The sequence below is a fragment of the Hesperophylax consimilis genome, chromosome 18, assembly GCF_061612785.1.
Source record: "Hesperophylax consimilis isolate HC1 chromosome 18, BYU_Hcon_1.0, whole genome shotgun sequence".
In the NCBI taxonomy this organism is placed as follows: domain Eukaryota; kingdom Metazoa; phylum Arthropoda; class Insecta; order Trichoptera; family Limnephilidae; genus Hesperophylax; species Hesperophylax consimilis.
The window spans coordinates 24,852,777-24,866,575 of NC_142853.1; the positions used below are offsets into that span (position 1 = coordinate 24,852,777).

A 13,799-nucleotide genomic window follows, 5' to 3' on the forward strand; every position below is an offset into this window, starting at 1 on the left:
TGTTTTTTTAAACAGCGCCCTTCGTTGGACGTAAAAGCAAAACGCTCTATTGTTTCTCTATCTGCACAGTCAGACTGAGCCACAGCAACGCGCGGCGGGATACAGCTGGTAATATTGTGAAAACATGCCCTCAGGATGTCCTGAGAAAAATAATTTCCCTGGATCTTTGGGGATGCTGTGTGAAGGGTGTTTTTGAGGAGAGGAAGGAGTGAACATGGGACTTGAAGATACCCATGTTGGAGGGAGGAAACACAGCCGAGCTGTTGAACTCAAGAATGAGTCGTAGAAGCGACCTGTTCTTGTTGGAAAATGTCAAGTACATATGTTGGGCGCGCGTAATATTGTCATCACGGACATTGTGCGGCCCAGCAGCAGTGGGATTGTCGAAAAGAGTGTGTATGCTAACTGAAGGTATCTCCCTTTTATACCTCCGTTCTCAAAAAGACACCTCTTTTTCTTTAAAATCGATTCCAGGTTTTGAAGTTTCCGAGCTTGAGATGCTGCTTTATCCTGTTTTCCTAAAATTATGTTCATTTCCTCTTTCATTGTCAAAGATTGATCACCGCTTATTTATATAAATAAATAATATATATTTTAAAATTAAACAATAACTTTGTAAACATCACTTATGGACTATAAGTGATGTTTACAAAGTTATTGTTTAATTTTAAATTACAATGTCACATCACAAAGTAACCGCTTCATATGAAGAAAAAATAATATTTATTTTTCGAAATGACTTTATTGAGTAAAACCTCAAATTGTAATATTTAAATATTGAAGACAATATTAGTGATTTCTAAACGAAAATCTGAAACAGAAAAATCAGAAAAGGAAACGGTCACGTCCTGGGTTCGAGTCCCAGATGTGACCGTTTCCTTTTCTGATTTTTCTGTATCAGATTTTCGTTTAGAAATCACTAATATTGTCTTCAATATTTAAAAAATAATTTATATATTTGTCGAGTAAATTTAGTATTTCTTTCAATCCCGCAAATCCCGCACATGAAAATCCACAAATCAGCGGGATCGAATATTGCTGAAATCCCCCAGGATCTCTTGGAATCCCCTGTGGGAAATCTCCTGTGTGATAATGCAAACAAATACATGGTCCTTTGATCTGGCCTCGCATCTTCTCTCCGTCAACTTATCACGATGCTCGATCTGCAGTATCTCCTTGTGATTGTGTACCGATGAGCTCCCAGATGACGGCTTCCGACCAACATTAGTTAAATATACGGTCGGGCCAACACCGCGAGGGAAACTCGTCTGTGTAGTGTGTTTATTTATCCCGGGCTATTTATACCCCCCACAGACAGAAGTGGGGACGTCGTGGTTGACTGCCAACAACGGGCGCAGGGTTGGCCAATCCAACAAATAAAAGACAACAGCGGGTTCGTTGGCTAATTGGACACTTTGGGTTCATCGACTAATTATTGGACACTTGAGGTTCATTGATTAATTATTGGACACTCATCAGTGACTGAGCGTTCAATGACTAATCTGGATGATTCGCGGGCAGACAGTCAAGGTATGTAAAACTGTGATTAGCTGATTAGTTTAATAGATCACTAGTGGTGAATAATTAGTTATTTGGTGGACCCTTTTTAATGTGCAAAAAGACTGGACTTGGGTCTGGCCAGTTTTCATTGTGTGATGCAATTTTCATTAGCTAATTGGACACTTCGGGTTCATTGTAGAATTATTGGACACTTCGGATTCGTTAGTTATTTAGTGACCACGGAGGCAGTGACTAATCGCGGTGATTCTCGGCCAGACAGTAAAGATATGTATCACTGTTAGTTGTCGATTATAATGACTAATTAATTATGTGGACCCTTTTTAATGATAAAAACGGGTCATTTTTGGTCTGGCCTATTTTTATTTTGTGATGCATTGCAGTACTTAAATATATTAAACTGTTTATATCTCAGAATACAATACAAAAGTTAGTGAAGTAGATTATTTCAAATGTGTGTCAGAGATTTATTTGGGCGGTGAAGCTAAATTGTGTCATGTTTTTTGTTCATGAATATATCCTCTACATCCCAGAATTTGACCTTTTGCGCAAATTTTCACCGCCGCTTCCGTTTCCTAGCCTTCGTCTCCAGTTTCCAGGCCTTACTCCAATCTGTCTCTAGGCCACTTTCACTTGGTCATGATTTTAGTTGTTTTTCATTTTGCATTATTGCTACATGGTAAGCCCATCGTAGTCTATGGAACATACAGAATCTTGCAGTGGTTTGACGCTCGAGTAATTTTGTCGTGATCCTCGTTAAAAAAATTCTAAATTGGTTTTCAGTTGAGGTTGGTTGTATCAATTTATTTTGGACCACCCTTTGCGTTCCAACGTCAACAGCCGATGACCCGTAACAATTCTGCTATATTATTTTGATGTACACATTTTATTGTTGTTTATCTTATTCCACGTGTGCTTTTTACCCATTAATTTCGTTTTACAGTTTTGTGTGTTTGCAGAACTCTGTAAATTCGCAATGCGCTATTCAGAAGAACTGCTTCGTCGAATGATGTTATTATTTATTTATTTATTCATTTTCAGGAAATCGACAGTTTACATCTAATCAGTTTGTATATAAGTATTATATAGTAAAATAAAACCAGCGAAGCGAAGTTAGCAGTCCACAATGGAGTGCTGGTACCTACCCTGATGTATGGAAGTGAGGCATGGAACTGGCAAAGAAAGGATGAAAGTAGATTGAATGCTGTTGAAATGAGATCCCTGAGGCGTATGTGTGGTAAAACCATGTATGATCGTGTGAGGAATGTGGATATCCGCAAAGAGTGCAAGGCTGATGTAAGCGTAATGAGTAAGATCAAGAAAGGGACGCTTAGATGGTTTGGGCATGTAGAGCGAATGAGCGAAGAAAGGAGTGTATGGAGAATATATGATGCAAATGTGAATGGTAGCAGAAGTCGGGGACGCCCGAGGAAGACACGGCACGACCAAGTGAATCAGATACTTGAGTCGGGCCATGTCAAGAGTCGGAACAATAGAAGAGTATGTATGAGACGATTTATGAATGTGAATGAGGCAAGGAGTGTGTGCCAAGACCGAGTTGTTTGGCGGTCCGTCCTCTCTGCCTACCCCTGCGGGGAAACGGCGTGATGTTTAGTTAGTTAGTTAAAACCAATTATGGATTTCCTCCTTGTGACTTTACCTCTACTGGGACAGCATAATATGGAATAAGTTATTTAAATTTGTGAGAAGGAATATGAATTAAAAAATTTATTCAAAATAAAAGATTATATAAAAGGTTAAATTTACAAAACAATACATTTATAGCCATGGAGAGAGGTTGTAGATATAAATCAAATCATAATAGAGATATAAACATTATTCACAAACCATCAGAGAAATATTCTTTTATGGACCTCTTGTATTTGGTATGTTCGCAACAGAAAATATCAACGTTAGATAATACGCTATTGTAATTATTATTTTATAGAAGTTTTAAAGACATGTTCCGTTTAATTAATTTCTTACAGCGTTTTAAAGCGACGAATTATTTTGTTGATTGATGTCATTTTGCCTTATTAAATACAACTATTTTCGAATGCAAATTTCGGAAGTGGAAATTAACGCACTTCCCGACATCCGATCTAGCTGATACTCAGCAGATAGCCGTTGTATATTTGTCGATAACAATGCACTCTATCAACTTTTTTTGGAAATCACGCATACACTTGCGGACATATACGAATTTCTCTGAAATTGGATGACATTACAGCAATATACAAATTATATGTCGGTCCTACCTAATCGAGATTTTGCTCAGTTATTAACGCGTCTGACTCCAGTCCCTTAGGATAAGGTTCAATCCTCGAAATTGAAAAGTATATTATAATAAAAAAAACTGTTTTTAATTGGGATTATTTTTTTCTTCTTCTAAGGTAAACACAAGTTTTGTTTTTTAATGCGGTGTCGTTTGAAAACAATCGGATATCGCCATTCCAAACCAAATCCTGGTGAACATTCAACAGTTCATAACATCGTATATTGTGCAATATTTATGGCGTTTTCTTTAATATGTGAAAATTTGGCTTGCTTTCAACGCACATTTGCAATATGTGTTTACAAACCGTGATTTAATGAGCACTCGTGAATATTGCAATTATTATTTTTGCAACAGGTAATTACGTCCAATGGTTATAAAAGCGTCGCAAATACCGCTTCCCACGGTGCATATTCAATGTTCACATGCATCGTTCAATCCTCTGGGGCAGGGGTTTCCAACCCCGTGCCCGCGGGCACCATGGCGCCCGCAGAACGATTCGTATGATTTATTATTGTAGATGTATTATTCGTATAATTTTTTCATAAACATTAATTAAAAATGTGAATAATTTTTATTTATTTGTTAGAGTTTAATTTTTTTTAGTGCCTAGGTTTATAAAATACGTTCGTATGTTTGCGATATTGTATGTATGAGTGGTTCCTTTGCTGACAGTAAAAGCCAGACTGCACTCTTCACGCTAGCCTGGAACGGAGAGTTCTATTTGCACATCACTCCTTGTACACGCAGAAAACTCGACGTGAACGAACGCCACGAACTGAGCCGATGAACGCCGAAGGCGCCAAAACACATGGCACATGACTCTGTCAGTGAAAGCAATAAGCATGACCCCGACAGCCAAACTGACAGTAGTCACGTGCTCGTACAGTCCCGATCGGTTCGGCGATCATCGGCTCACTTCGGGTTTTCGAGTGATGTGCAAATAGCATTCCCCGCCTGGAACCGCGTTGTTGTCATTTTGATTGCGATTGCTGCCCCGAGTTTGACGATTAAAAATAGGTGGTGCCCGCCACCCTACCGATATTTTAGAATGTGCTCTAGAGTACAAAAAGGTTGGGAACCCCTGCTCTAGCGTTAGTTTATTACATTTCACGTTTTGGTTTGTGAAATTGATGCTATGGTTAAAGTTGTCAACATCGATTTGCATCGTAACCATCAGCTTAAATTAATAGTGACTCATTGCCCAGATAAGTATCCCGTTGTTTTTTTCCTCTATTCTAAATGCGGCTTTACAAAAGAATTAACCACATGAAAGAACTTGACTTACAAGAGTGAAGAGGCCAATCGTCGCGCGTCGACAAATCCGTTTAATACCTTAGGCACCGGTGGACGGCCAGGAGGCACGCCATATATACTGATAAAAATATTGCTAATTATTAAGAATAATATTTGTATGATTTGTATTGCGCCGTTTTTGTGCAAAATCACCTCAAGGTCGCTGTACAAATTATATAATACATTTCTACAATGATCTACGTTATTACTAACTATATATTGAGATAATATTATATTTATTAATATGAGAGTATGGAATGTATCGGGAGCATCTCCTATCCTCTTCCTATTTTCCTCTTCCTCTCCCCTTCCTTTAACACCAAATTAATTTTAAGATATTAAAACTTCATTTCCAATGAACTTTAGCATAAGAAACTTCTGTGGCTTGACTTCAGTTAACTTGTATATTTATATATCTATCATTGTATATTATGTAAAAGCTGTTTGTTTCTTAAAAATAAATAAATAAATATACAGTACAATTGCCAACTAAAGTTTACAGAATTCAGTGTCATTCACATCGAGTCTATTTATCTTCAAATTATTCGTTATCCGGTTAAAAACGGGGTTGCAGGCGCTTAACGAATAAATTGAAAAGTTTCCTATTGGTAAAATACCAATGAATTGACATACGATGTCCGAACACTTGTTCATAAAAATCATAACATCGCATTTCGTCATTATATATTATTAAGATAAAAACGCAGGTCCATGAAAACTTGTTCCGATATTATTACGAATTTACTAACAGTTTATCAGCAAGCGGCCTGCAGTCCCGTTTTTAACCGGATTACCACTACTATACTCATTTTTCTCCGTGCACGGTTGACATTATTTCGCCTGGTTGTTTTTACGATTCATTCTCATGCTGTCTTTCATCCTTTCTGAAACAAGGGTATTATCAAGATGAAGGTATATTCCTTATTTTCATTTTAAAAAATCCTTCACAGAGTATATCCAAAGTTGAAATAGATATCCTGTGTTGGGCTTATGTAAAATGAATGCCCTTTAATATTTTTGAAAATCGCAGTCTGTCTATAAAGTTGAAGTTCACAAAACTTGCCCTCAATGAACGAACTGGAACGACCTTCGACTTTTCAAAACATTTACACATTGGCAATTCGCCAGTTTATCGTTTCATTATTTATGAAATTTAATGCGCAAGTTCTTCATAATTATAATAATTTTGAATGAAATGTTTGCATGCAACTTAAAATTATTATGAATATAACCATGGTCGGGGAGTAAACCCGCAATATTATGTTTATATGTATATTACTCGTATATTATTATGTTCTAGCAATAGATTGAAGAGGTTTCAACGTCTTTATATAATGCCTGCAAAATACTTTGAATATACCCAGGAATGTTATCGGTCTACTTATCTTCATGCCAGAGAGCAACTTGACGAACGTTAATCAGTTAAACCGAGCTTAAAAAGCAACTGAAATACCGGCTGTTGGTGATGGGTTCTAGGGACCGTCGCACAGCGGATAGGACAAAAAAGTAAATCTGGAATGCCGACTTACCGTTTTTCTTAATTGCGCTGGTTCATTACAGTTCACTTTTCACAACCACAAATTCGTGAGCTCAGTGGGTTTTCAGGGTCTTCACGGTGGATTATGGGCTCCGTAATCAAACACATCTTTGGTATTGATAGGATGACTTGAATTTCAACTGAATTACATACATTTTAGTCGGCATAGAGAGGTAGGAATTAGGTAGGTGGCCAAAATAATTTTGCAGGTAGGAAACAAAATAAAAGGTAAGGTATAAGGTACATGACAATGATAGGTACCAACACCGCCCCTTACTTGCTCTGTAATTCTTTTTTTAATGTGAATATCGCACCAAGTCCAAACTTTTTCCAACCGCCTGGAGCCAGTTGGACTATGGCAATGGGGTATGTTGTGTGACTGAGGGTACGGTGGAGGGGAAAGAGATGGGGAGGATGAAGATGGGAATTTTTTGGGATGATGACTATTTGGTCACAAACACAAAGCCATCTCAAGCAACGTTTCAATTCTGCATGATAGTTTAATCAGGCAAATCTGAGAGTAGGTTTTATCTCAAGATATGAAATCATTATTAGAAACGTTAATTATTCAGCATGTGTCCATTATTTCTCATTGGCATGAAATACGCATCAATCACAATAACAGTTTTTTTTACGAGAAAGGATGTCCTGATGTTCGATACAAATGGCTGTGTTGCAGTTACGTGCTCAGACTTTATAGATTTGTTGGCAGATCCTGTGGGGGATATGTATACTTAATGTTTCTATATTACCACGTACCATGTCTCCGTCTATTGTTAAATGATTTCACATAAAAGAATCGTGTCTTAGTAGTATAAAATTTCTTAAAGCTTTTGGATATGATTAAGACAGAGACGAGGAATAGGATTTTTCTTAAATTTATTATTTTTTTAGCCTACTTAATTTTGTTGCCATAATTATGTTTAACGTTGTGTTTCCGTTTGTTTCAGGTAAGTAGTATTCCATAATTGTGAATTCAACATGTTGCTTGTAATCTCTGACGTCCTGTCGAGTTGCTGAAATGAGGTTTGTGAATATTTTTTACTAAACATCACCGCAAAAAAAATCACAAAATGTTAAGAATAAAGTCATGTCGTATTTTTTCCTATCTTCCCGTACATATTCACCGGGGTTGACGAGATAAATGAATTGATTTTTTTCTAAGCATCTTGTATTGAAATACCAGTAGAACAAACACAGCATTCCCAACTAACGTATTTGTTAATGTTGCAACCACTCAGTTAAGATAGCTGAATCTCCCCGACGAATTGCCTGTTTTACTCAGTGCCTCAACTTGTCATTGTACCATTATTACCTCCTTGTTTCATTATTATTTTTTTGGTAAACTAATGTTTAAGACAAGATTTTTTATGCATATCACAAAGGGTAACAATTATTTTATAAGCAATAATTATTAGCCTCAAATATTATTAATATTTGACAAGTTCTAATATTCTCACCAAAAAATGTAGACAATTTGTCTCGACGCCATCTAGTGAGAGAGTTAGCACTTACAATGCCTTTCTCATATAAAATAAAGTTGGTTGTTTCAGGTGAAAAAAATGTAACAAGCAGTAATCGTTGAATGAAACACTAGTATATATTGAATTATTTCGCGGATAAGAGATAAGCAGCCATAGCTCAGTCGTCAGAGCTGTCGACCGGAAATCGAAAGGACACGGGTTCAAGTCCCGTTGGCGTCATGTATCTTTTATCAGGAGATTTTTTCAATGTGGATGAGTGTTTCAGGCTAATAATTATTGCTTATAAAATAATTGTTATCCTTGTTTCATTATTCATTTCTTCACATTTGATTTTGACATTATAGAACAGACAAGATATTCTAAATTACAGTACGAGTGTAATTTATTATATCTTGGATACCGTCTTCGATCAACTAGGGTCGTTGATCCCACAGATATTATCCATTTTAATGTGACTTGCATTTTCAATCATTTTCGCAGTCGGGGCAAAGTGCAGAAACCAGATTGCACATACAGCAACTAACTGGGTTCATTACTGCGATTGCAGTATTTGCAACATTTCACAATGCACTAGAAACGTGTTGGCTACAGTTATTTATGTTTATATTTGTCCTATGCAAACTCAGCTAATACTCGAGACTTAAAATATTATACAAATACATAATTTTACCTAGGAAAAATATTAATGACGTTGTCACACAAAACTGCCACGGACGATGGGTAAAATCCTTTCAAAATGAGTCTCATCCCCTCCAGCGTTTGAAGGTCATATATCGTCCATATTTTATAAAAGTATTTTTATCATATAATTTTTTGACGTTAGAAAGAGAAATAATAATTCCTTCCAGTTTGCCCCAAATATTAATACTGGAATCCATTAATAAAATCCTAAAAATAGCCAAAAAAATAAATCATATTTCGCGCCGTTATTGTAACAATTGGTTTAACTTTCAAAATTTTTTCTTTTTTTTATTATTTGAACGAGATAAAAGTGAAGGTACAGTTTTCTTACAAATTTCCCCAAACAAAACGAACGTGTTTGCGAAATATCGAGTTCTCTCAATTTTTCTTTGATTGGAGTTAAAAAATAATTTAAAATGTGTTTAGCGTTTTTGACAACATTTTTCACGTTTCATATCAAAATTTTATTATTTAGTACTGTTTATTTTAATTGCATACACCAGGGAGATAATTTAATCTAGTTTCTAAAACAGTAGGTATTTGGTTTTACGGAAAATTAAAAAAAATAGGATATATATAGCGCATTTGAAATACACAGAAAACATCGCAAACTGAACAAACTTGATGAAAGTACTGAAGAGTTAAGATATTTTGCATGTTAAATAGAACCAAATAATTTAACATATTCTTTCAAATGTGGTGAATATTCTCAGTATCGCCCTGGTGACGGACCACCATTCAGAATCTAAACGTTACTTAAAATGTTGAAACCGTGTTTAGTCACCAGATCTGAATAGTGATTTCGAACCTTCCAACTCCACACAGGAGGCCCTGAGGAAAATAATTTATTTCACGGCATATGTCATCTTTACTGTGTGGAGTGTTTTTTTGAGTAAAGGATGGAGTGAACCTGGATTTTAAACAGATAATGTTGTAGGAGGGAGGAAACTCAGAGTACGAGTCGTAGAAACGTACAGTTCTCGTGTGAAAAATATCAACTGTCTACAAATATTAGGCGCGCGTTTGTCGTGTTTCCCGACTGTCTGACGGCGCCGAAGGTCTTAATGACGCTAGTTTCTCGGAGCATCTTCCATTTGAATACCGATAGCAGAACGATAGCATTCCCACCCGTCGGATGTGCTCTGGAGTGCAATCCGTTTGTTAAGAAAGGAGAATTCCCAATTTCCTTTAGCTTCACAACATACCGCATTTGGAATAACATAAATCTCACTGGCTCTGGGCAGTTGAGACTTTGTGCGGTATTCACTTAAAACAATTTAAAATCAGTAGAAATCCTCTTTGTATTCTGATTATTTTTTAATGATTTCTAATCAAAATCACACACACAAGGACTTTATAGTATCTACATCGATTTCTTGTAATTTATGGCACTGAGCATTCGTTTCGGTGTCATTTTTTTTATAACCCAATTGTTCCTGTCGGTGCCATCAATTACCAATAAATAACCCATTTCGCATCTATTAGCCACGCTTACGAGTTACGGGCCGGCCAAAACAGGCGTAATGATTCCCATTTGTCAACATTGATTGTATTGACAGTGATGTATGCGGTGCAATATTGGTACAAGTAATTATTCACATAAAGCTTTGTTCACATGAAGGCTCAGTTATATGCGTATAAAAAGAAGATTACTGATGATGGTTTGAAAGGGAGATATAATAGAGGGAGCGCGCTAATATTAAATAAATAAAAACGGGACGTTAGCGTTATTAATTTTTAAAAAATTAAAAAAAAAACTTCTTATTTAAAATAGAGCAAAAATCTCTTGACGTCTGAGTAAAGTAGCGTTTAAAGAAACACTGAGAAATTTTTAATACCTATGGCACGTTAAATATCAGAACCAGATGCGTCTTTTATAATTTTCAGAGCTTACCGATTTTGAGTTTTTTTTTCTGTTGAGAGAATTTCATATAATTAATTCTTCAATCTTTTCAAATCAGCTTCTGACTAGAGATTATCTTCGAAAATAACAAATATTTTTAAGAGCCCGTAGTAAGGTCGGTTGAAAATGAAATAAGTAAATACGAGTGTTAGAGGGAGCGCGCTAATATTAAAAAAAACGATAGCAAAACTCTCTCGACAAATGCTTTAGTTGTATTTAAAGGTACACTGTGAATTTTTAATGCCTATAACATATTAAGTAACAGAACAAAACGTGTTTTTAATAATTTTCGGAGTTTACTTTGATATTTTTTTCTATCGAGGGAATTTTATATAATTCACGTTTCGGTAAAACAAATGTTTAGATATTATCTTCAAAAATAAGATTTTTTAACTTAAAAACTTAAAGAGTTAACGAGAAACTTGTTATAAATCGGTAGAAATTGGATATGCGAGGTCTAATATACATTAGACCGACGAAATTTTGCTCGTAATGTGAACGTTGCTGTATATCATCAAATGTATGTGGTACGAGATCAATTTTGATTCATGGGGTTATTTTATGATCCTTTCTTTATTATTACTTATTTGCAATCTTCGATTTATATCTGAGCCTCCTGAATTAATTATGTATATTTTCGTTTATTTTAATAGTGTATTTTCACAAACTATAAATGCCGTTTAAATGTGTGGACGATTTAAAGTATATTATTGATTTTAAAAATTATCTAAAACAGCACATTTCGAAACGGTTCCAAATGGCTACAACGTCATTATGACATTGAAAACGCCAATGTCTGGTAAGACAGCTGTCACTAACGTGACGGCGTGACGTTAACGCTGCTGAATTCACGAATAAAAAAAAACATGTCGTTTTCAACAATTGCCGTCTAAAATTAAAATAATTAAATAATAATTCATTAATTTAACCTAAACATTTGTTTTGCCGAAACGTGAATTATATAAAATTCCCCGATATAAAAAATCGCAAAGTAAGCTCCGAAAATTATTAAAAACACGTTTTGTTCTGTTATTGAATATTTGTAGGTATGACAATATCCACAGTGTATCTTTAAATACAACTAAAACATTTGTCGAGAGATTTTTGCTCTATTTTCGCTTAGTTGTTATCGTTTTTTTAATATTAGCGCGCTCCCTCTAACACTCGTATTTACATAATTCCCTTTCAAACGAGCTCTTAAAAACATATGATATTTTCGAAGATAATCTCTGATTTGAAAAGATTGAAGAATTAATTATATGAAATTATCTTAACAGAAAAAAAACTAAATAGGTAAGTTCCGAAAATTATAAGTATCATTATCTTCCATAGTTATTATTATTACGCTAAATGAAAGTCCATGCCAAAATATTCTACTCACGTAAGATTTAGATACTATAGTAATTCGGAACTAAAAACTTATTTTTAAATCACAAAATTTAATGTTTCCGGGTTTGGAAACCTACAAACTCAGTTTTCTCTATATCATATTTTATGGAGATACGATATTTTAACTCAAAGCCATCGATATTTTATAATTCTCACACATAATACATTTTATAACACATTTTTATTTATTAGACCAAATAAACTACTAATACAGGGTTTTCCAATAAGAGGTGTTATTTTGAATAGCCCGCTATTTCGGTAGATGTTTCTTTTGAAGCTGTCATTTTTTGACATTTGACAAGTAGAAACTACGTTATTAATAAAAATGGAACGATACACGCTTCAAAAACGCATTGAAATTATTAAAATTCACTTGAGTGAATCAAATGCAAATCATCTTGAGTGATCAGGCCCATTTCTTATTTCTCATTTCTTTATCTCATTAATATCAACAGTTTAAAATACGGTTGATGTACACTTGAGCAATCTACTGAACTGGGAACCAGTAAAAGTGTCACCTATTATACACATACATTGCATGTAAAAAAAAAATACTTAGATTAACAAGTTATCAAATATTACATTTATATAATTATATAAACCTATGTATATAAATTTCGACTACCATAATACGGGCGTGTGTCTAGTGTGGTAGTCGAAAAGCATGTAAAAACTGTACACATTAATATTTCATGAATAAAGAAAAAAAAAATAAAATAAAAAAAAAAAAATTCCACCTCGGTGGCTTCGTCAACAAGCAAAATTGTGTAAACCCAAGAGTTATTGTTGAAAAGCCTCTCTATCCTCAACGTGTGACTGTTTGGTGTGGTTTATGGTCCGGCGGAGTCATTCGACCTTACTTTTTGGAAAATGAGGCTGAAGCAACAGTTACGGTGAATGGATTGCGCTATCGAGAGATGATTAATGATTTTTTATGGCCGGAATTGGATGGTATTGATCTGGACAACGTTTACTTCCAACAAGACGGTGCTACGTGCCACACAAGTAACGAAACCATTGATCTTTTACGATTGAATATCAAAATAACACCTCTTATTGGAAAATCCTGTATAATTAAAGTGTCATAACCCGATAGAGATTCATGACATTTTAGCGTATTTCCATGTTGCCGTATGCATTTCTCGACATGTATAGTTTAACTAATAGTGTGCCTACTTTCTTTTAAATTCCTTTGGCACCATGCAAATTTATTCAAATTTATCTTACTCTATGGAAACACATAATATTTGTGCCTGCGTGCATTTTAGCGTTGTTTTTGCATGAATCAAAACAGACGGCTGTGCATTGTGCAAGTGCGTGATTTCGCCCGATTCCAAAAACGCTTAGGTGCATTGTCTTAATGGGACAGTACGAATATGAAAAATTAAAAATAGTGCAAATTATCGTTTTGATAAAGACTTCAAATAATAAAACAACTAGGTCGTCCATAAAATATCATTGCCTCATTTTATTCTAAGTAGCTGCATATTTGTAAACCTTTTCTCCATTTTGTAAAGAAGAATTCTCGAATAATAATATTCTACTGCAAACGTTTGAATTTTGTATGAAAGAAGACCCAACGTCAACACTGCAGATAATGCATTGTTGCACTGCCGCCGATGGAATGGATGTTATTGGGTCAGATTAACGCTGGTTTTTATCATAACGAGTGAACTGGTTCCCTTTATCAGCCAGTATATGAAATTCCAGGTATAC

General features: G+C 35.1%; 1 protein-coding gene across 1 annotated transcript in view; it reads left to right on the forward strand.

The window, feature by feature from the left end:
• Positions 1-13,799, forward strand: part of LOC149415555 (SLIT-ROBO Rho GTPase-activating protein 1-like) — a 361,047-nt gene that overhangs the window by 125,238 nt on the left and 222,010 nt on the right. The gene's annotated exons all lie outside the window — the stretch shown is intronic.